Source organism: Triticum aestivum, chromosome 7D (assembly GCF_018294505.1).
Source record: "Triticum aestivum cultivar Chinese Spring chromosome 7D, IWGSC CS RefSeq v2.1, whole genome shotgun sequence".
Taxonomy (NCBI): Eukaryota; Viridiplantae; Streptophyta; class Magnoliopsida; order Poales; family Poaceae; genus Triticum; species Triticum aestivum.
The window spans coordinates 57650944-57676481 of NC_057814.1; the positions used below are offsets into that span (position 1 = coordinate 57650944).

Below are 25538 nucleotides of genomic sequence, written 5' to 3' on the forward strand. Positions count from 1 at the left end.
CGAAAAGAATGTAATGCCTCTCTCACTACCTTTGTAGTTAAGCATTTTTCATACAAAGGGCCGGTGACTGCATACGCAACAATGAAGGAAGCGTGCGCATATTATATCCTACTCTCCGATCTCTTCGTGGATGCACTCAGCACACTTGAATTCTTTGAGATGTTTTGCTTCAGAGGCAGTTATGTTCACATATTTGCCATGCATCGAACCACTGGTCACATATGTCACTGCATATCCTAAAGGCGTTGGCATGGTACTGAGCACTACAGGTTTCACAAAAGTATGTAACTTCATGATCATTTTCTTTGTCTTCAGCAGGCTTCCTAGAGTCCTTGTTTGGAGCAGATAAATCTTGCATCGACTCTTGAGATGGTGGCACACTCTCTTCAGCAGGTGTGATAGAGTCAAGCAAGTCTATTGTAAAAAAAATGCTGGAGATTGGATTATTAGTTTGCGTGTTTGTTTTAGATTTGGGCACTACAGTTTTGTCACTTTAGTTAACAGTTTTTTGCATGAAGCACCCATGCCATGCATATGGCTGGTGTTGGCGTGGTTCATACCATTGGCTGCAGGCTTGGAATTTCCCGGTACTTCAATCCTATTCCGAGGCGTGATAAATATACAGATCTCTATTTTTGCCAAAATTATACACATCTCTCTACTTTTGGTGAATTTAGAAAATTAAGCCGGCCCTCTCTATATCTTCCGTGAAAAAGATCGCATGTGCACACACAAGTATATATGTTTATGTACACTGTGCATTGCCAGTGGAAAATAGCTAGAATCCATATTCCAGACAATTTTGTTTTTTTAATTTGATCATTACTAAAATAAATAGAAAACTATGTCATTTATCTGATGTAGTTTAATTAGTGAAAAAAATATGTATGTAATATATACGGCTTAAAAATTACAAATATTTCAATATAGAATACAGTGCATGGATACTCTTCATTGCCAGGAGAAAATGAATGCCCTCATGTACTCTTGTAAAATTAATGCATGATCGAATCCTAGAAAATATATGTTCTAAAAAAGTTGAAGGTTTGTGGGCGACAAGTGTCCAATGTCTGTAATAAACTTAAGACCAAACCCCATCATATTTCTTTAGGATATAAAAGGACACAAAATTATACATCCACCAAAGAATTTCACATTTGCAATACTATAGCCCACCAGTACACATGCAGACTTCATAAAATTGCTATAATATTACATCTTCTATCAATCTGGAATTATTGGGGCATGGCACACCAAGAATATATATCACGCGCATTGATTTCACACACTTGTCAATTGGAAAAGTCTATGCATGCAAAAAATACAACCACTAATGCACGGTGTTGTTTATAACTCGATACTCTTTTTCCTTTGTCTAATACAAAAATAAACACGGTCATATATCTGAAAATTACCTTTTTCCCAAAGGAATATGTTTGAAAGTAACTGATCACACTATTGGCCTAAACTCCCCTGTGTTTCAATACAGAACTACGCTACCCCGTGCAACAGCACTGGATTTTGATGACAAATATCATACACATGTATAATAGATGACCCCTTGTGCCATTGGCACAAAGACTGACTACAACCAATAAATACAACATAAAGGGCACCTGGGCCCCTGGTGGAAAGACCCAATGCAACGGATAAGTCAAGAGAACTGTATTTAATAGTATTAGTTTCATTACCCAAAATAGGACCTACAGTGTATGTATTTGGACTCAAAAGGATGACCCTATAAAGCACGTCTACTGCATATCAAATATTTCCATTTGTCTCGAAGCGCCTTGTTTTCTCCCGTGGGCCGCAGCACACAGGGAAAAAGAAATTCGCATGGGCCTTCGCGCGCACGAATATTTTGTCGCGCAATGGGCTGGCCTGAGTACTTTCCTGTGGGCTAGCCTCACAGGACAATTCATTTTCCTGTGTTATATATACTGCCCTACAATAAATGAACTATTTTCCTCAGGGCTTAAGTAAGCCCGCCAGGAAAATTATTGTTCCTGTGAGATACTTCGGGCCTCACAGGAAAATAGGTCACCCTAAGGAAAAGTGTAGTTTCTGGTAGTGAATAAGGCGCATAAAAGGGATTAACATCCTAGTGCATTTTTCATACTGAGCGAAACGATCATCCAATCTAGGGGAGGAGCACGACCAAATGGCACGTACAGCAACACGCACACTGAACTTGACAGTCAGGCACACCGCAGCGTCCAAAAGCCAGCTAATTTTTTAATAATAATACAATTTTTTTATTAATTTTCAGAAATAATACACGGTTTTGATATTTTTCGAAAATAATATGCCCTCGTCTTACTGGAGGACGACTGGACCTAATCGTCCCCCTGGAGCTAATCATCATCCTGGAAGACGACTGGAGCTAATCTTATCTTCCTGGAGGACAAAAAATAATACATTTTTTTATTAATTTTCAGAAATAATACACGGTTTTGATAATTTCTGAAAATAATACGGCCTCGTCTTACTGGAGGACGACTGGACCTAATCGTCTTCCAAGAAGATGATTAAGCTCCGGTCGTCCTCCAGAAAGATGATTAGCTCTAGTCGTCCTTCAGAAAGATAATTAGTTCCAGTCGTCCTCCAGAAAGATGATTAGTTCTTGTCATCCTCCAGGAAGTTGATTAGTTGTCGCAGCACAACGAATGGATGGACATGTATTCGACTCCGGCACCACCTCCCACACAGGAAACACAGTATGACCAGGAATGGTCTGAGCTTCCTCCCCGTAGCGTTCGGGCACCCCACAGGTATATGTGGCCTACGCCGCCTCCACCACCTCCACGTACATCGAAATTAAACGGTACGGCTTCACTTAGATAACAGAACACTTTTACAGATAATTAAGATACAAGTACATCAAAATTAAATGGTAAGACTTAGCTTAGATAATACAGCATACAAACTACATGAAGACATCATCGTCATCCTCCGCCGATCAACACTCTTGCCCTTCGACGACGAGGCACTCTTGCCCTTCGATGATGAGGCATTGTTGCCCTTCGACGATGATTCACTCTTGCCCTTCGACGATGCAGGTGTCTTGGCCTTGCTGCTCGGCATGAAGATATCGTCTTCGTTTTCGCTTTCCTCAGTCCATAAATAAGTATGCTCTTGGGCGGTCCTTAGGAAAGTTGCACTCCTATGTTGTTGCTTCTTCCACCTAACATGCAACCTGAGGTGTTCTTTCCACTAATCATCTTCCTGGAGGACGACTGGAGCTAATCATCTTCCTGGAGAACGACTGGAGCTAATCATCTTCCTGAAGGACGACTGGAGCTTAATCATCTTTCTGGAGGAGGATTAGGTCCAGTCGTCCTCCAGGAAGACGAGGCCGTATTATTTTTGAAAAATATCAAAACCGTGTATTATTTCTGAAAATTAATTAAAAATGTATTATTTTAAAAAAATTAGTCAAAAGCAACGCAAACGTTTGAAAACATACCATCTGGCAAAGGGACGCGGCGGCAACAGATCAGGTGGCAAAAGCACGTCCATCAGGGCCATCCGTCCATGGGTCGGAACAGCAAAATGACAGGTCGGCAAAGGTAGGGTCCACCAAATAGCTAGCCTCACAGCGTACATACTGCCCTATGGGTTTCGCATGTCTATGACATGACAACATACAATACGATGCTAGTTTAGCTCGGCTCAGTGGCACTTGCTTGTCTAGAAAAAAACATAACCAAATGCAACTGCGAGGCGAATTAGGATGTATGAAATGTGTTTCATTGATTTATGGAATTGCAGCCTGCAATGACACACTTTTCATGGGACCTTGTAAATTCATTCACTTCAGAATGATGAAGAAAACCATGAAATTAAATGGTTGTGTTGTCAATGTTAGCTTATGACAAGATATCAGGCTATAACAACATGCTAACCTACGAGGCCAACTACTGCATCAAGGGGAACCGACCAGCCCGACGAGAAAATTGTGTTTGGACCATCCCACCTGTTATTTGAAAAAGGTGCACCGATCACACCCAACCGGGCACCATAGGTGTCATGTTTGGCCGCCTTCCCTGCTCCAAATCCATTACCCAACGAATTTTTTATGTGCTTTTCTCAGGACGATTCCGCAATGTGTGTACTGTTGGGGTTCCTTAGTTTGCCTCATTAACTGGAGTGTCTGACAGCATCGCAGTTTAGGAGGACCTGCAGCCTAGGGCACCGGAACCTGCCCGTGCTTTTGTTTTCTATTTAATGGAACCGGGGTATATTTCAACATAGACATGACAGTTGAGCATTCAGTTTTTTCTTCTGCTGTCAGCGCTCAACGACCCCTCGCTCGTTATGACTTATGAGTGCCTGTTATTTTGACGAATACTGAGTGACTCATATTCGCCCCCAGATGGCACTCATGCAAGAACATATCTCTACACGTTAAACACAACCTACTCAGGCAGGTCCCAAGGAACCAAATTATTACAGTAAATCGCACTGATCCTCTCAAAATATATTTTGTCCATCAAGGGGGAGAACGCTTTTCGAGACAGCCCCCAAAACACTAAATTTACTAAAACCAAGCGTCACCCTCCTGACCGTCCGCGTCGTTGAATGGACGAGCTGTACACCCACTCCCACGTGCTCAGCGACGCTTGATAGGCCGTTCCGCCGTCTCAAACAAGGCGAGATATTCGGCACCTGTCATGCGGCGGCATGGCCCATCGTCGGACACATGTGCAGAAGGCCGGTTGGCTCCTCCATGCGATGCTCTAACCGGCTCTCCGTGACGATCCTCCATAGCCTATGGGCGGGCCCTCGCTCGGGAAGATCCGGCAGCACCCTCGTCTTCAGCAGGCTTCCTAGAGTCCTTGTTTGGATAAGACACATTTTGCATTGAGTCTTGAGATGGTGACACGTTCTCTTGAGCAGGTGTGATATAGTCTACGTTTGGATTGGACACATCTTCCACTAAGTCTGGAGATAGTGGCACGTTCTCTTCAGCTGGTGCGCTCGAATACCTGTTTGGATTGTATACATTTTGCATCAAGTCTGGAGACGGCGGCGCATATGCTGATATCCAAGGGGTACCGTAAGAGAGATAGAATCTGTCGTAGACACTTGGCATCTTGTTCACCATATCAAATAAACGTAGCCTGAAAAAGAAAGTAAACCAACATCATCAAATCAGCAATTGGCTGCGCAAGCAATATGTAACACATAGCATTCCTCATGCATGGTGGAACTATATAAGCACTCAAGCATAATAATGATTTAAAGTCAAGATCAAGAGCGCCCCTAATAAGAAAAACTCATTATTTAGTGATGAGGCTCTAACAATTATTTGTGCAGGACTACCGTCTTATTTAAGCTGTTTTCTCCATTCAGTTTGTTAAATAAAAATTAAAAAAAAGTGAGAGCAACATATTATGTAAAAAAATCGAATCTTCTGTAAGCCTGTTTCAAAGCATAGGAATTGCATACTGTTTTGTTAGACAGAAGTTACAGGTTTTTTCCTTTTTGCTGCATTCAAACATTCCTCTACATGCATGCACATGCTTTATGAGCAGTGAAATTATTGGTTACCTTTTTCTGGACGTTCATTGCACATATAAAAGCCGCAAATATTAAGTGCATAAAAAACTGTTTGTGAAACGAAGTAATAGTAGTGTATATCCTTGAAAAAACCCGGAGTCACTAGTAGAAAACAGGGCTTTCGTTCGGGCATGGCAAGCCCATTAGTCCCGGTTCAGTCACGAACCGGGACCCATGGGGCCATTTGTCCCGGTTCGTGAGCCCAGGGGCCGGCCGGGGCCTCGTGGGCATTGGTCCCGGTTCGTATGGACCCATTTGTCCCGGTTCTAGGCACGAACCGGGACCAATGGTCCTCGCTCCTGGCGCACAACCATTGGTCCTGGTTCGTGGCTCGAACCGGGACAGAAGGCTGAGCTTTAGTCCCGGTTTCTACCACGAACCGGGACAAATGAGTTGCCTATATATACCCCATCGCCACAGCAGAGCACTCCACAGTGCTCTGTTTTTTCTGGCCGGCGAGGGGAGGGCATTTGGGTGCTCTAGCTCACCTCCTATGCACATGAGGTGTTCGATGAAATGTCCGAGCCACACTAGTTAATCTTTCTCCTCTCGAAACTCGACCTCCGAGCTCCATTTTCCCCGAGATTTGTCTAGGTTTAGCGGTCCGTCACGTCCCGTCCCCGTCTTCACCGCCGTCGATCGCCCGCGCCGATCTCGTCGCCAGCACCACCGTGGTGAGCCTCTTGTTCTTATCTTCTTTCTGAAAGAAAAATTTTCTTACTTTAGATAGATACTTGTCTAATTTTGTTACTTTTATTATTCTTTCTTATTACATAGTGCGATGGTTTTGGTATCCGCCCCCGTCGGCCCTCGTCCTGTCTATGATTCGGATGTGGTATATATTATCTTTTTATAACTATTTGGTTCATTTATTGTTTATGACAAATATGCCGACCAACGTGACATAGATTTTATTTATCTAGGAGGTGGTTGAACCGGAAATTCCAACCGACCCTATTGTCGAGAGGTTAAATTTAGTTGAAGAAGAAAACAATTACTTGAAGGAAAAAATAAAAAAATTGAGGAGGAGAAGATGATATTGGAGTTGCATGTTGCGGATGTCGTCGATGATCACAAGATCAAGATGGATGCAATGCGCTTGAAGATTAGAAAGATTAGAAAATATGCCATTCATACCGAGGCTTGGTATCATTATGCCGTTGGATCAATTGTTACCTTGGTTGCGATTATGATCGCATTTGTTTTCGCATTGAAATGTTTTACATAGTTTCAATGTATGGTTTAATTAATTAGATGCTCTGGAGAGCTATATGTTGTTAGATGAAAACTATGTATGTACTTTGGTTTTAATGTGACGATGAGCTTCTATTAATTTGGTCACTTAATTATCTATTCATGATGTTCTGTAATGGTTTTTGACACACTTAATTATATATAATGCACGCAGATGAACCGGCAATGGATGTACGGTGACAGACACACCTCCGAGTACATTAAGGGCTTGCATGATTTTCTCGAAGTGGCTGAGGCAAACAAGCAGAATGGTTTTATGTGTTGTCCATGCCCTATATGTGGGAATACGAAGTCTTACTCTGACCGGAAAATCCTTCACACCCACCTGCTTTACAAGGGTTTCATGCCACACTATAATGTTTGGACGAGGCACGGAGAAATAGGGGTTATGATGGAAGACGGCGAAGAAGAAGAGGACGATGACAACTATGTGCCCCCTGAATACGGTGATGCTGCAACGGGGGAAGCTGCTGAAGATCAAGAGGAACCAGACGATGTGCCCAATGATGCTGCAAGGGGGGAAGCTGCTGAAGATCAAGAGGAACCAGTGCCCGATGATGATGATCTCCGCCGGGTCATAGTCGATGCAAGGACGCAATGCGAAAGTCAAAAGGAGAAGCTGAAGTTCGATCGCATGTTAGAGGATCACAAAAAAGGGTTGTACCCCAATTGCGAAGATGGCAACACAAAGCTCGGTACCGTACTGGAATTGCTGCAGTGGAAGGCAGAGAATGCTGTGCCTGACAAAGGATTTGAGAAGCTATTGAAAATATTGAAGAAGAAGCTTCCAAAGGATAACGAATTGCCCGACAGTACATACGCAGCAAAGAAGGTCGTATGCCCTCTAGGATTGGAGGTGCAGAAGATACATGCATGCCCTAATGACTGCATCCTCTACCGCGGTGCGTACAAGGATCTGAACGCATGCCCGGTATGCGGTGCATTGCGGTATAAGATCAGACGAGATGACCCTGGTGATGTTGACGGCGAGCCCCCCAGGAAGAGGGTTCCTGCGAAGGTGATGTGGTATGCTCCTATAATACCACGGTTGAAACGTCTGTTCAGAAACGAAGAGCATGCCAAGTTGATGCGATGGCACAGTGAGGACCGTAAGAAAGACGGGAAGTTGAGAGCACCCGCTGACGGGTCGCAGTGGAGAAAAATCGAGAGAAAGTACTGGGCTGAGTTTGCAGCTGACCCAAGGAACGTATGGTTTGGTTTAAGCGCGGATGGCATTAATCCTTTCGGGGAGCAGAGCAGCAATCACAGCACCTGGCCCGTGACTCTATGTATGTATAACCTTCCTCCTTGGATGTGCATGAAGCGGAAGTTCATTATGATGCCAGTTCTCATCCAAGGCCCTAAGCAACCCGGCAACGACATTGATGTGTACCTAAGGCCATTAGTTGAAGAACTTTTACAGCTGTGGAATGGAAACGGTGTACGTACGTGGGATGAGCACAAACAGGAGGAATTTAACCTGCACGCGTTGCTGTTTGTAACCATCAACGATTGGCCCGCTCTCAGTAACCTTTCAGGACAGACAAACAAGGGATACCACGCATGCACGCACTGTTTAGATGACACTGAAAGTATATACCTGGACAAAAGCAGGAAGAATGTGTACCTGGGCCATCGTCGATTTCTTCCGACCAACCATCAATGTCGAAAGAAAGGCAAGCATTTCAAAGGCGAGGCAGATCACCGGAAGAAGCCCGCCATGCGTACCGGTGATCACGTACTTGCTATGGTCAATGATTTACACGTAATCTTTGGAAAGGGTCCCGGCGGACTAGCTGTTCCGAATGACGCTGAGGGACACGCACCCATGTGGAAGAAGAAATCTATATTTTGGGACCTACCCTACTGGAAAGAGCTAGAGGTCCGCTCTTCAATCGACGTGATGCACGTGACGAAGAACCTTTGCGTGAACCTGCTAGGCTTCTTGGGCGTGTATGGGAAGACAAAAGATACACCTGAGGCACGGGAGGACCTGCAACGTTTGCACGAAAAAGACGGCATGCCTCCGAAGCAGTATGAAGGTCCTGCCAGCTACGCTCTTACGAAAGAAGAGAAAGAAATCTTCTTTGAATGCCTGCTCAGTATGAAGGTCCCGACTGGCTTCTCGTCGAATATAAAGGGAATAATAAATATGCCAGAGAAAAAGTTCCAGAACCTAAAGTCTCATGACTGCCACGTGATTATGACGCAACTGCTTCCGGTTGCATTGAGGGGGCTTCTACCGGAAAACGTCCGATTAGCCATTGTGAAGCTATGTGCATTCCTCAATGCAATCTCTCAGAAGGTGATCGATCCAGAAATCATACCAAGGCTAAGGAGTGATGTGGCGCAATGTCTTGTCAGTTTCGAGCTGGTGTTCCCACCATCCTTCTTCAATATCATGACGCACGTCCTAGTTCATCTAGTCGACGAGATTGTCATTCTGGGGCCCGTATTTCTACACAATATGTTCCCCTTTGAGAGGTTCATGGGAGTCCTAAAGAAATATGTCCGTAACCGCGCTAGGCCAGAAGGAAGCATCTCCATGGGCCATCAAACAGAGGATGTCATTGGGTTTTGTGTTGACTTCATTCCTGGCCTTAAGAAGATAGGTCTCCCTAAATCGCGGTATGAGGGGAGACTGACTGGAAAAGGCACGCTTGGAGGGGGGACTCAATAATATGCAGGGACGGATATTCTTGGTCTCAAGCACACTACACAGTTCTACAGAACTCTACCTTGGTGACCCCGTATGTCGATGAACACAAGAACAGTCTGCGCTCCAAACACCCGGAGCAGTGTGACGACTGGATTACATGTGAACACATCAGGACTTTCAGCAGTTGGTTGGAAACACGTCTCAGAGGTGACACCACTGTTTGTGATGAGTTGTACTCGTTGTCCAGGGGACCATCTTCGACTGTATTGACTTACAAAGGATACGAGATAAATGGGAATACATTTTACACGATCGCCCAAGATCAAAAGAGCACCAACCAAAACAGCGGTGTCCGCTTTGATGCAGCAACCGAGAGGGGAAAGGACACATATTATGGTTACATAATGGACATATGGGAACTTGACTACGGACATGATTTTAAGGTCCCTTTGTTTAAGTGCAAATGGGTCAATCTGTCAGGAGGCGGGGTACAGGTAGACCCACAGTACGGAATGACAACAGTGGATCTGAACAATCTTGGGTACACTGACGAACCGTTCGTCCTAGCCAATGATGTGGCACAGGTTATCTATGTGAAGGACATGTCTACCAGACCGAGGAAAAGAAAAGATAAGGAAGCGAATACATCATACGATGAGCCAAAGCGGCACATAGTTCTTTCAGGAAAAAGGGACATTGTGGGAGTGGAGGGCAAGACAGACATGTCTGAAGATTATGAAAAGTTTCATGAAATTCCTCCCTTCAAAGTCAAGGCTGACCCAAGCATCCTGATAAACGATGAAGATTATCCATGGTTACGGCGCAATAAGCAAATGACACAAGCGAAGAAAAAGTGAAGACTTTCTCCCGCAACTATTATGATGATACCATGCCAACTTTGTAATAGACGAGTATGATACCATTGTCCGTTTTGTACAAGAAGTGCATCTAGTTTTTGCCGTAACCCTCTCAACTTTCTTGCACATGCTATGTGGATGAAATGATGATACCATGCCAACTTTCAACCTTTTCAGAGTTCATTTGAAATGCTTTTCAATTTTAGGGTCTTATAGCTCAAAATAATTAGTAAATGCATGAAAAATAACAGGCCAAAAATTAAAAATTATGCCACCTACTGGGCCACCACGGCCTGAATACGATTAGAAACCCATCCATGGGCCAGGATTCAGGCCCGCAGAAGGCCCAGTAGGCCCACAGGCATGTACAGAGAGGTTAGGCCCGTAAGCCTGCTTTAGAGAGGAGCTCGACAGCTCAGGCGCACCGCACCTTATAAACAGGTGCGGCTCTCTCTTAGCTAGCGAGGTGGGACTAAACTCACCACCACGCCGCTGTGCAAGGCCATTGGTCCCGGTTGGTGGCACGAACCGGGACCAATTCCACCCTTTGGTCCCTGTTGGTGCCACGAACCGGTACTAATGAGGCTGTGGCCCCACGAGCACCTTTAGTACCTGTTCGTGGCACGAACCGGTACTAGAGTTTCTTACTAGCTAAGCAGTTTTTTAGTCCCACCTCGCTAGCTGAGAGGCACTAGGAGCGGTTTATAAGCCCTGAGTGCAGAGACGATGAAGAAGAGGCGCAATGCTCACGTTGCTTAGCTTCAAGCCTTGAGGAATAAGGTAGACTGCATCGAGCTATGTGCAGTGCAGTCTACACTATTCCGAAAGGCTTGAAGCAAATCAACGCGCATTGCGCCTCTTTTTTATTTTTAATCATTAAAAGCAAAAAGAATTTTCATAAAGAACTTTTTTTGATAGAAACTTTAATAGCAGAAAGAATTATCATAAAGTAAAATAAATAAGTAATTAGAAACAAAATAAAATAAAATAAATAAGTTTTTTGTTGTAAGTAGAAACAAAACAAAATAAATATAGCAAAAAAGAAAACAAAAAAACTAAATACAGCAAAAAGAATTTTCATAAAGAACTAATGGCACTAATAGAAAGTTTATATTTTTTCTAAAACTAATGGCACTAACAGACAGTTTATAATTTTGCTGACCTAAAAGCAAAAAGAATTAAAAAATAAAGCAAAAAACAAAAGAAAATAAATAATGCAAAAAACAGAACCAAAAAACTGGATTTTTTTTAAAAAACTGCCACCTATTGGGCCACCACGGCCTGGATACGACTAGAAACCCAACCTGGGCCAGGATTCAGGCCCGCAGAAGGCCCAATAGGCCCACAGACAGCACAGTGTGACATTAGGCCCGTAAGCCTGCATTTGAGAGGAGCTCGAGAGGGCAGCCGCAGTGGGGCTTATAAACCACTCCGAGCCCCTCTCAACTAGCGAGGTGGGACTAAACTTTTGGCCGCGGGCAGCGCAAGGCCTTTGGTCCCGGTTGGTGGCACCAACCGGGACCAATGCCCCCCCTTTAGTCCCGGTTGGTGCCACCAACCGGGACCAAAGGCCGCCGCTTCCCGCCCTTTGGGCTGCTGAAAAGGGACCTTTGGTCCCGGTTGGTGCCACCAACCGGGACTAAAGGGTGGCATTCGTCCCGGTTTGTGCGTTGAACCGGGACCAAAGGCTTTGCTATATAAGCCAGCACTTAGGAAATTTTCAGATTTCCATCGCCAGTTGCCCCCGACGCCGCCAGGCTGCCCGTGCTCGCCGTCGCCGCCCGCTCCTCGTCGCCGTCGCCCCGCGCCCTTGCCTCGACGGGTCGCCGCCCGGTGCTCGTCGCCGTCGCCCTGCCCCCACGCGCCGCCCCGCCTCGTGCTCCCCTGCTCGCGCGCGCCGCCTCGGCGCCCCGAGCCCCCCTGCCCGGCCCGCGCGTGCTCGCCGGCGCCCTCGCCGCCCCCGCCCGTCCCGCCCCGCGCTCCGGCGCCCTCGCCGCCCCCGCCGTCGCCATCGCCCTAGCCGCCCCCGCTGTGAGAGCCGCCGCCCCGGCTCTGTTTTTTTATTAGTTAATTGTTTTTTGATCATATATATATAATGTATATGTGTATGTATGTGGCTATATGTTTTTGTTCATATGTGGCTATATGTTTTTTATTTTATTAGTTTAATTTTTTGTTCATATGTGATGTATATGTGTATGTGGCTATAATGTATATGTGAACAAAAAAAATTGTATGTATGTAGATGTTCAAAATGTATGAATATATATGTCAAAAATGTTTTTTTGTTCATAGAAAGTTTTTTGTTCATATATAGAAAGTTTTTATATATGACAATGGATATATATTCGATATATATGAGAAATGATGATCCACATGGAAAAGTTTTATATATGCAAAAGTTACAATTTTAGAAAAGTTTTATATATCTAGCTAGGAAGGGAAGAAGAAGAAAAAGAAGGATAGGAAAGAAGAAAATAAGAAGAGGAAAGAAAGAAGAAGAGGAGAGGAAGAAGAGGAGAAATAAATAAGAAGAGGAAAAAGTAGAAAAGAAGAGGAGAAGAAGAAGGAATAGAGGAGAAGAAGAAAAAATAGAAAATATTCTATTTTTTCTTCTTCTCCTCTTTTTTTTCTTCTTTTTTTTCTTCAATCCTCTCCTCTATTCCTTTCTTCTTCTCCTCTTTTTATTTCTTCTTCGTTTTCTTATGTTTTATCGGGTCTGTCGTCGTCGATATATACCCCTCCCGATAACTTCAACACGAGGGGGGATAACTTCAACACGAGGGGGGGTCGATATACCCCCTCCCCGATATCATTATTTTCCCGTGTATGTGTGTTGTCGTTGTCGATATTACCCCCTCCCGATAACTTCAACACGAGGGGGGGTCGATATACCCCCTCCTCGATAACATTATTTTCCCGTGTATGTATGTCGTCGTTGTCGATATAAAACCCCCTCCCGATAACTTCAACACGTGGGGGGGGGGGTCGATATACCCCCTCCCCGATAACATTATTTTCCCGTGTATGTATGTCGTCGTTGTCGATATATATAACTCCCTCCCAGATAACTTCGACATGATGGACGGTCGATATGTATACCCCCTCTCGACCGTGATAACTTATACCATGGGAGCACCCCCCGGCCCTCTCGCTCGACCAAAACTCTCGAGGACACCCAAACCCTAGAAAAAAACGATGTCGGTCTCCTACCCCCTCCCGCCGCGCCCCTACCCTTGAAGCGTTGCCTAGGCCACCCCAAACCCGGAATAAGCTAGGTCTACGTTTGCACTAATATATCCACCTGCTGTCATGTTTGTGTAATAATTGCCATGTTGTAATATTTGCAGAAACAATGGAGCACGGACGAGATGAGCAAGCAGAAGCGGTGTTGGGGGACATAATCTTAGCCGGAGGTGATATCTTGTCGTATCTTAACGACAATGATGGTCTGGAAGAACAGGGTGAAGAAGCAGGCTACGGTGATCGAAGAGTGGAGGAGGAAAGACATGATTATGATGGCTCGGTGACCCAATGCTGGTGCAAGAAGGAGCCCGTGGTGACGGCTCCGGTGACCGAACAGAGTCCGGCCAGGTAAATATATTAGTTAAGCCTGTGCTGACTAGCTAATTGATGCATTCATTGTTTTGGTATGTACACATATTAATTAACACTCGTCTTTCTTCTTTTTTCTAGCCCTCCGGATCGAGCACAACTGCGGTAAAGAGACGAGGCCCGAAGAGAAAGTTGCGCTCGGATGAAAGGTTTGAGATCACAGCAATCGCGCGCGACGGCCAACCGATTGAACCCCTCCGGACAAAGGATGCTTTTGCTGCTCAGTGCGGGGTTCTAGTTAGGGACAAGATCCCGATCAGCATCCACCAATGGTATAAGCCTAAGAAGGAAGACCCTGAGGTGTCTTATGTCAATGATATGCAGAAAGATGATCTTTGGACTGAGCTGAAGGCAAATTTCACCCTACCGCCAGAGGAGGATCCGGAGAAGCCAGTTATAGAGCAATTAATCAAGTCTCATGCTCTTAAGAAGATGGCAGACCTATTCAGGAGGTGGAAGAATGAGCTGAAAACGTTTGTCGACAAAGAAGAGACACCAGAATTCATCGGCCGGTATGAGAAGATCAGAGATCACTGGCCCGCATTTGTGGCCCACAAGACATCGGAAAAGAGTAAGAAGATGTCAGCGACAAACAAGAAGAATGCTGCGAAGAAGAAGCTTCACCATCGCACGGGGTCAGGTGGCTACCTCAAAGCCCGGCCTAAGTGGGCCAAGTCTGAGAGGGATCTGCTTGATAAAGGGATCGAACCAGAGACAATGAACTGGCCAGACCGTTGCCGGACTTGGTTCTTCGGGGCTGGCGGAACCTTGGACCCTGTATCAGGGAGGTGTCGTTGGACGGACGAGCAACTTGCAATACCCGTCAAGAAGCTTAAGCACTATATCGATGCAGCGCAGCAAGGGACGTTCGTTCCAGACAGAGAGAACGACGAGCTCACAATGGCCCTCGGGAATCCTGAGCACCCTGGACGGACACGAGGCACGCCAGGCTCCGTTCCGTGGAAGGCTGGTTTTCCGGACGCGGGCGGTTACAAAACCCAGGAGAGGAGGAAAAAAGTGGAGCAGATCCAAATTCAAAAGCTGCACGAAAGGGTTCAAGCGCTAGAGGAACGAGACGGCAATCGAGATGCCGAAACTGCCCCCGAAGCTACACCGCCATCTCAGCGGAGAAGCAGCGTGGCTTCCACCGAGCTGCCTCAGCTGGAGCATGCGGCTCCTGCTAGCCACCCCGTGGATGCTATCACGGAGTCTCAACATTGCCACCTTATGGCGGAATGGCAGAACTTGAAAGTCAAGGCAGCTGTTGGCTCTGTTTTACCTACTGAACCCGGCGCAACCTACCACTGCCGGCCGATTCCAGAAGGATATGCTAGGGTGATGGTGGATGAAATAACGGAGGGATTTGAGGACCTCCAGCTTGACCACCCTACCGGTGAAGGGGAGACTCGGCTAGGTTTAGCTCTGAAGACTCCATGCCTATGGCGGAAGGAGCTCATCAAGCTTCCGAACTGGACGGCTCCGGTGAGTAAGGGCACTCCGCGTCCTCCTCCGCCTCCTCCTCCGGCGAGTGATCAGGGCACTCAGCCTCCTTCTCCGGCGCGTGGCGGCACTCCGCCTCCTTCTCCGCTAGCGCCGGCGTGCCAGAGCAGCCAGCCTCCTCCTTCTCCGCCTCGTCAGCAAGGGCGGAAGAGACCCGCCGCCGCTGCGGCTGCTCCGGCGCGTCGTAGTCCTTCTCCGCTGCCTCGTAAGCAAGGAAAGAAGACAGCCGCAGCCGCTCCGTCTGCTCTGCCGGCGTCTAGCAGTACAGCTGCTAGAGGCGGGAGGCAATACAGATGCGGTCCTTCTCTGAAGACTCCAGAGAAGTTACCATATGAGAGGACCGAGGAGGAGAACGCGAAGATCGTGCGAGCCGAAGTGAAGAACTTCTTTGAAGGGGTGAAAGCAAAGAAACATCCACCTCCGGAGGAGAAGGTAGATCCGGTGAAAGCAAAGCGCACTCTGGCTGCCCTGACAAAACCACCAAAGTCTTCGCCGATAGGCAACTATGAGCGCGTTCTTGCAAAGACATATGCCGAAGCGGAGCGGTCGGGAAGTACTGTCAGTGATAAAAGGATGAAAGAACGACGAGCTGGGAAAAGAATTGCCCAGCTCGGTGAACAAGCGAACCAATCGTGCCCCCCGCTCAAGGTGTCAAAAGACATCTCGTCGCTAATGATCCGAGGATGGTGCCCGGTTATAGAAATCTTGGAGATTACCTGCCCGACGATGTACATTATGAAATCATGGAGGTGTACGAACACAAATACCATTACGGGAAGCCTCTCGTCAAAGATGTCAGATCTCTAAGCACGATGATGCGAAGACTACATGATTGGTACATGAAAACCTGCAGAGAGTCTGATGGGATGAGTACTTTGACGCTGAGAGTTAAACCGGAGCATGACCTCTTTGGAATTGAACTGCTGAATGTTCCATTTGAGGATTTCTTCCAGTTTTACAATCAAAAGGCCCTCGATAAAACAACGATCACTTGCTACTGTCTGTAAGTAGTACTACTTCTGTCATTAAGTCTCTCTATATAGGTCAGCTCTTTCATTGCATGTATTTATACTTATCCTCACTATATTATGCAGATTGAAGATCGCCGAATTGAAGAAAAGACAAATCGGTGATATTGGGTTCATTAACACAAATCTCATAGATGCATATACGGTTGAAAAACATCCCAAAGAAGCCGAGGCCAACTTGCTACAATCGTTGGTATTAAATCAAAACAAAGATATAATACTCTTTCCTTAAGACTTCAAGTGAGTGTTACTGTCTTGTGCATATTCGGTTTCCCTTATTAGTCCAGGTTATGGTAATGTAATTGATGACTTATGCATGCATGCGCAGCTTCCACTATATTCTCCTAGGGCTTAAGCTTGAGCCGGGAGTAGTAACCGTCTTAGACTCGAGACGAAAAGATCCCCAGGACTATGCGAACATGACTCAAATGCTCCAGAAGTAAGTTAAATCGATCATTATCCACCATATCACCAACTTTTTTCATTTCCTGATATCAAGTAATTGTTTTCTTTGTCTGGCAGGGTTTGGAGAAAATTCACCTCAAAAGCCCCGGGACTGCCGAAGAAGCTGCAATTTAATCACCCGAAAGTAAGTAGTATAGTAGCATGTTCCGTGCATCTCCTAGTGATTCAAGCGGTAGTTTCATCAATACCATTTAGCATGCTTGCTTATCAGTTTGATTGACCTCTATTTCTTGTAAAGTGGTTGTGGCAGGAACCCGGGAATAATTACTGTGGATACTACGTTTGCGAGTCCATCCGCTACCATACCTGTGAGCGGGGCTACACTGAAGAACAATATGAAGTGCGTAAGCAATAATATTCACAATTTTATTTTATTACCATCATTTGTGTTGAGTTTCATTTATTCATATATATATATATATATATATATATATATATATATATATATATGTATTGACTCCCTTCTTCAAATTAGATTTTTCGGAAGCGGGATGAACTCCTTGTGGGAGATATGCCCTAGAGGCAATAATAAATGTTATTGATTATCTCCCTGTTCATAATTATGTTTATGTTCCATGCTATAACTGCTGTGGTTCCCGAGCCCGTATATCCATAAAGGCTCTGGGGAGAACCCATATGCACGTGTGGAATAATAAACGGTAAAATGTATTCCTAGTCGTGCCTCTAAGACTAGCTCAAGTATTGCATGATGATTATGTTTTCCCAATCATGGGCATGTCTATGCCAAGCAACTTTGAGGGCACAATTTCAGGAAGGACATTTGTGTTGAATCGACCCGAATTGATGTTATGCTATGAGATACATTCGTCACAAGTTAATGGTTTATAACACAGAGATAGTTAATGTTTGCATAATTCCTTAGACCATGAGAGTATCGAGTTTCTTCATGCTTGCTTCATGAACTTTGGGGTTTGTTAAACGTCATCCGTAACTGGATGGCTATTACGGCGGCTTACGGGTTCATGGGAAAGTATGTTAAGTAACTTGATAGCTCGAGATTGGGATTTGCTCCTCCGACGATGGAGAGATATACTCGGGCCCTCTCGGTGTTACGGTGTCCATCATCGTCTAGCCAGACAGTTTGTGATTTGATCACGGGGATGCCGGAACACGAAACGAGAAAAGAGAACAAAACCGGTAACGAGGTAACTAGCATAGTGGACAAGTTGTTGATCCATGGGAATGCCAACATGTCTCACCTCGGGTATTTGTAACATATCGCGAAGCAACACGAATAGCACACGACAACTGGAGGTTCACTCGAATATTTATTCGTGTGGGTATAGGGGTCAATATGGGTGTCCACGGCTCCGATGTTGATCATTGATCGGAAGGGGTTCCGGGTCATGTCTATACTTCACCGAACCTATAGGGTCACACGCTTAAGGGTCATCTATCTGCTGAATACTAGACAGGGAGTCTGAGAGAAAATCACCGAAAAAGTTTCGGACACCGAAAAGTTTCGGACAGCGGAAAAGTTCCGCAGAGAGAGGTCACCGGATGAGTTTCGGTGAAACCGAAAAAGTTGTTTCGGGGTATGCCATTAAGTCAAAATGGTTTCGTCACATGCCTGATAATTCTTGGAGGGTGCCAGAATCATTCTGGAAACTTTTTGGAATTTTCAGAAATAAAAACCGAAAATGTTTCGGAGCTGCCGGTACCGCTTTGGCTGTTTTTCGCAGATGAAATTCACTAATCTGAAATTGTTTCAGAACGAATCCAAAATCATTTTAGTGGGTACTGGAATTATTCTAAGACCCACAGAAATATTTTCGGATTTAGTGGACGCGAAAAATTGTCTTCATGAATAGTGAAAACGCATTCTTGTTTGCTTTTCGCAGATGAAAATCACTAAACCGAAATTGTTTCGGAACGCGTTGAAAATTATTTTAGTGGGTACTGGAAATGTTCTGAGCCCACATAAATATTTTCAGTTCGAACGGACGCTGAAAAATGTCGTCATGAATAGTGAAAGTGCTTTTTGCTTGGCTTCTTGGAGAAGCCACCTCGAGGGCCTTTTTGGTATTTCCCCCCTTGGCTTCTTGGAGAAGCCACCCTTGGGCTTGGCCTATAAATAGGGGTGGAGGGGGCTGCCTAAAGGATCATCCCTTCTCACATACAAGTGCCATGCATGATCTGGCTTCTCTCTCCCTCCCAGCGAAACAGTTTCGTAGAGCCGAAAGGCTGTCTGGGTTCCGGTGGGAACTAGTTCTGGACGGCGAAGCCCTGCCGGATAGATGACACCGTATGTGTGCAACTCTGTAGAGAGATCGTAGTTTCGGTCTTAGTTCGTGAGTGCCTCCCGAAGGGCTGTCCGTGTGACCGTCCGAGTTTCAAGGTCCTCCCGAAGGGCTGTCCGAGTGACCATTCGAGTTTCGAAGGTCCTCCCGAAGGGCTGTCCGCGACACCGTCCGGGGGGCTGTTCGACCGCCTCCCGGAGGGCTGTCTGAGGAGCAGATGAGGGTATACATCCTCGCGGTTGGGAGGTTGTAAATCCTAGCTGCGGGGATCTGCACCGCCGATCGTCATCGACTCTACTTCCCGCTGCGCTACAAGTCGGTAACGAAAAAGGTCAAACCATGCATGCAGTCTCCATAGTGGTCCTGGGCTGGTGCGTAGGTCGAATTTTTTTTGTTTTCTGTCGCGTTACCCTTCACTCCTAGCAGAAGATCGTATGCGAGGAATTCAAGAGGAATTGGCGGCATTCTTCCTTGACCACGTGATCGCTGAAAACGGAGAATACTATGTAGACCCTGTGTTCCTACAATATAATTAGGAGATTGTATTGTAAGAGATAATTATTGTATATATGTAGCCGGTAGTGTCGGATAGATATACGAGAACTTGTTGTTCGACCAATATCTCGGAGAAGGAGAGGTGGTCGATATCACTTCTCTCTGTATGCATATGTTCATGACGATCTTCTGTTTCCTTCATTTGATTACTAGCTAGCGTGTCTACTCCTCTCCATACGTATATAGTACGTAGCGTCGACCAAGCACGGAGATAAGAGAGGACACTTCTCTCTATTAATTAGCTAGCTAACACAATATATGAAACACCTAGATTAACCCCCCAAAACTCCTAAACCACCCCCTTTAAAAAAAAACAAAAACCTCAGCTCCTGCCAGGTGCTGACGCGTGGATGCCTATTGGTCCCGGTTGGTGACACCAACCGGGACAAAAGGCCCTGCCTATTGGTCCCGGTTGGTGGCACCAACCGGGACCAAAGGCCCTCCTGCCTGGGCTCCCCGCACCGGCCACGTGGACGGCCTTTAGTCCCGGTTCGTGTAAGAACCGGGACTAAAGGGCTAGGGCATTAGTAACGACCCTTTAGTCCCGGTTCCTTATGAACCGGGGTAAAAGCCCCTTTTCCTACTAGTGAGTAGTAGTAGTAATTTGAGTAAAATGCACTGGCGGTCATTGAACTTGCATCGATAGCTCACTTTGGTCATCGTACTTAAGAATACGGTCAATACGATCACTATATACGACTGTTGGTGATTATACGGTCACTGCCTCACCGTATGGCTTTGTATTTTTTCCAAGTGACTGGTCAAACAATCCAAATGGTGCCTCATCAGCTCAGGTCCCACATGTCAGTGGGATATAAAGAAATAAACAAAATAATCGACACAGGGACCTCTTGGTCCAACCCAGACGCGCTAGCAAATTGAGCGCGCGCGGAAACCTTTGTGATGCAAAATTGGATCAACCTCTTATTATTTACTGTATTTACTATTACTAGTACAAAGCACGGACAGCACACACCCAGCACGCATGCACGTGCGCCCACAACACACAGGTGCAAGAACGCGCGCGCACACACTCACACACCGACACACGCGATTACTCTCCTATGCATGCACATCACTTCTCGGTGTCTTGCTGATGGCGCAGCGGTCGACGGCCCCGGCGTCGACGCCGAGCGCGCGTGGTCGTGGGCTTACGTATCTCGCCTGTCGGGCGGCGGCTGCAGCTGAGCTGGTCGAAGGTGGCCGTCGACGAGAGCGGATGCATGGATGATGCTCGGTGCGTCAAGACTCGCCCGACGTGTGTGCGCGTGTACTAGTGTGAGTATTGTGCTGGGTGTTCATTGTGTGCATGCCTGCTGACTGCTGTGTGCTAGCGCGTGCGTGCGTACAATGTGTTCACGTCCTGTGTGCGCCGTGGGTAATTTATACGGAGTATTAAGTACCAACTAATTTTTTTTACACAAAAAAGGTTGTGCGCTCAACCGGCTAGTTTACGTGATCGGCGGCGGCGAGCAAGAGATCCATGCTAACGTCCATAATTTTAGTTTAACCCACTCACATGCGGCGATTCACATAGGCAGAGAATACGATTTTTTTACCCCACTGACATACTGCCCCCGCACAGGCAGTGAGAGAACGCGAGTTGATGTGGCGCCACTTGGACTGTTTGACCGGTCAACCAGAAAAAATACGAAGCCATACGATGGGGTAGTGACCGTATAATCACCAACAGTCGTATATAGTGACCGTATTGACCGTATTCTTAAGTACAATGACCAAATTGAGCTATCGACGCAAGTTCAATGACCGCTAATGCATTTTACTCTAGTAATTTGGTAGCAACGTACTTTTGGTTGGCGTCCAGTTGAGTGGCAAAGAAAAAGATGACGCCCATGAGCCACGAGTCGGAGAGGTGGGCGACCAATGAGAGATAGTCAGTACCGGAAGAGTTTTTTGCCACTCAACTGGCGGTTGATGCCCAGTGCCGGCTTCGGCATGCCTGGCGGTACCATTTCATCCAGCAGCGTTAACTGCCAGCTCCCGTCCACGTACCCATACAAGCGCATTGGCTCCTTACCTGCAGCCAGAAAATGAAACCCACCACTACATCAGCCGATGACTTGCACACTTCAACACCTTATATTTACTAATTGTAATTGGAGGCACCATACGAGATTTACATTAATTTGAAGAAAAACCATTTCTGCAAACCATCAATTTTATGGAGGGTCGTTATATTATTCAAACAGGATTTATCTTCGTACTTGTTAAACAAGTCTATTGTAAACTAATGGAGAATGGATTGTTAGTTTGCGTGTGTGTTTTTTATTTCGGCAGTACAATTTCGTCACTTCAATTAATTAAGTGTTCTTTGCATGAAGCACACACGCATATGCATGGCTGGTGATGGCGGGATTTATATGATTGGCTGAAGACTTGTAATTTGCCGGTGCTTTTAGCCTTTTAAGCAAGGCGAGATAACTATACACATCTCTCTACTTTTGCCAAAATTATGCACATCTCTCTACGTTTTCAAATTTAAAATTAAGCCATCCTTCTGTGTATTGTCCGTGAGAAAGATCACATGTGCGCACACAGTTATCTATGGCATATACCATACACTGATACATATATGTGCATTGCCACTGGAAAATAGCATGAATTCACATTTCCTGACAATTTTACTTTAAAAAATTTGATCATAAGTAAAATAAATACAGAACTATATCATCTATCTGATGTAGTTCATTGAAAACTTATGTGATATATGTGGCATAAAAATTAAAAATATTTCTAAATAGAACACAGTGCGTGGATACCCTTCATCGCCAGGAGAAAAGGAATGCCCTCTTGTACACCTGTAAAGCACTTTTGCATGAATATTGTATGAATATATATTAATGCATGCTCGAATCCTAGAAAACAAATGGTCTAAAAACAATTGAAGGTTTTGTGGGCGACAAGTGTTGAATGTCTGCAAGAAACTTAAGACCAAACTCCATCATATTTTGTTCACGAAAAATAGACAAAAAATGATAGATCCACCTAATTCTGCATCTGCAATACCGAAGCCCACCAATACATAGGCAACTTTCAGAAAAAATTGCTACTATGTTGCATCTTCTATCAATCTGTAGTTACCGTGGCATGGCACACCATGAATATCACAAGCATAGTTTTCACACAGTTGACTATTGAGAAAGTCTATGCATGCAAAAAAAACTCCGAGTAATTCAATTCTTATTTTCCTTTTGCTAATACAAAAATAAACATGATTATATATGAAGCAAAGTAACTGATCAAACTATCAGCCTATAAGTTTCGGGTGAGGCTACACTTCAGTCGACTGATTTTTTCAATTAGGGTCAATCGATGTGTGGGCCGTTGGATGAAGATCGTGTGGCAACTAAACCTTCTTCTTCCTCACATCTGTTTCTTCCCCAGACCGCCATGCGTGCCACCACCGCCCCACGGCCGGCGGCGCTCCCGCGACCGCCTCGCCGCCCCGCCCTCCCCGGAACCTCTCCCTACCGCCGGTCCGCCGGCGCCCCGGCCATCCCTCTAGGCCCCCCGCGCCGAGCTTTCTCTCCGGTGAATCCCCACGCCACCGCCCCACCACCGCCCCCCCCCCCACCGCAAGCAACCACCGCCCCACCCTGAACCCTAAGATAGATAGTGGGGTAGCCTCTCCGCGAGCCCCCCTCCCCGATGCGGCTAGTTCTTCCTTCCCTCCGGCGAGCCCCCCCCCCCCCCCCCCCCCCCCCCGAAAATCGATTGACCCAAAGTCGAATCAGTCGACTGAAGTGTTACATAAATCCACTGGCCCACAGCATTGATGACTAAGTCTTCTTTTCTTAATACAAAAATGAATCTAAAATTTCATGTCAGCCGGATCTAGAATTTTGAAGGAAAGAAATATATCGATTTGTGGGCGTGGTCAGGCGAAGCCCGTGCGGCACGGGTGGCGGTGAGACTTTTCCTCCCCAATGGCCTGGAGAGATCGGTGCCACAGGGCAACCCTCTGCGACGGCGGCACAGGCATCGTTCCGGCCTCCCGCGGCGCGGGAAGGTGGTGGCCCGGTGTTATCGCAGCACAGGAAGGCCTCCCATGGCGGCAGTGGCACGGGGCTACAGTGAGGCGACTTGGACATCGTTGCTTCGTTGGTTGTGGTGGACGGTGTGTGGCAAGTGGCGGGGATAGTGGCAAGGCTTGGTCGGCGAGCACGCATGGCACGGCGCACTCTCCTTTGCCACCCTCCATGTGCGCCGATAGGGGGCGTGTCGGCGTCTAGATTGGGGCGCGGCCTTGATCTCGCGGCTCGTGCATGAGGGCCATCTCCCGTCTGTTTGTTGCTCAGGCTCAGTGGGGTCATGTTCCGGCGGCTGGTGATGTGCAGCATCCGACGAGCATGGATCTAGCGACCGGAGATGCTGGTTGCAGGTGGGGAATCAGGACTGGTGGTAGCAGGCATGGGGAAACCTTCCTTGGCTGGATCTAGGTTGGACCTCACCTGAGAAGGCCTGATACCCCGACAAACCAACACGGATCGGTGTTGCCTTGGTGAGGCATTGAGGAAAGTTGGCCTGCGACGTGGTACTGAACGTTTTACGGAGGACTGGGAAGATAGAGGAGAGCGCGAGTCCCTGATTTCCTGAATACTTCTAGGGAAACGTTTGGGGCCGGGGCACCGGCGGAACATTGGGCTGGTCCCACGCGCAGCGTTCGATCCCACCACAATCGTACTCCCCGTGACTCCACCGCACGCCCAGCTTTTTTTTCTCCGTCTTCTCTTCTTCTTTCCACCTCCCTCCCTTATCCTCTTCCTCCCTTCACCCCCATCCCCTCCACATCTCTCTCTCTTTCTTTCTCCAGCGAGAGAAATCCCCCTCCATGAGATTTAGCACCGGCCGCTGCTACTTGGAGCCAGCCATTTCGGAAAGTTCCAGTGGCGGTGGGAAAAAAAAGTCGGCCACTGCTAAATGCTAAGCAGTGGAGGGCGGCAATAGTTAGCCGAAACACCTATGTTTTCACAAAATTGGCTGTGGGATGGAAAGAGTAGTAGCGGGTGGGCCTAGGTGCCCGCCACGGGATCTTGACGCATGAGTGGCGGGCCGTTCCTAACCTGCTCCCACACTTTTCAGCATTTTCCATTGTTAGCAGTGTCAGGCTTTACGCACCACCGACCACAGATCATGTAAGTAAGGAAGAGTGTTATAACGTATCATGTTTATTAACCCAGAGTAGTCCCAAGATTGAGCATGACGTTTCAATGGTGTATAAGGAGAAATGTTGTCAAAAAATTATTTTTATGTGGAAGGGAGTGTTTTCTTTCGCTGGAGAGTAAAAAATTTGTACACGAAGTGCGTCAAGTTTATGTTGTAATGTTCTCAAAAAAAATTTAACACACCCTACAAGGGTCCTATGAAGACACCATGCCAAGTTTCATCCCTTTCCGAGTTCACCTGCATCTTATGTTGAACCGAAAATATTTTTGCCCTTTTTAATGGCTGAAAATTAGTTAATGCTTTTAGAAATAGCAAACCAACTCAAAATGATCTAACGTTTGAACATGAGACTTCCAATGGTGTGTATTAAACATAGAAAGAGTTTGAAGTTCAATGGTGTAAAAAAATAGTTATCTCTCGGAGGCGGAAGTTTCCTTCGTAACCCTGATACTTTGTTGGTTGGTTTGTAAATGAGGTGCATCAAGTTTTTGCCATAACAATCTCAAATTTTTACCACACCCTATAAAAAAAATAGTCCGTCCGATGAAGATAACCTACCAAGTTTCATCCCTTTCCGAGCTCGTTTGCACATTAT

The 25538-nt window shown here is 46.2% G+C and overlaps 1 pseudogene; it reads right to left on the bottom strand.

The window, feature by feature from the left end:
• Nucleotides 1-108: 108 nt before the first annotated feature.
• On the bottom strand, nt 109-23868 carry LOC123170786 (PHD finger protein ALFIN-LIKE 3-like; annotated as a pseudogene).
• Nucleotides 23869-25538: the final 1670 nt, after the last annotated feature.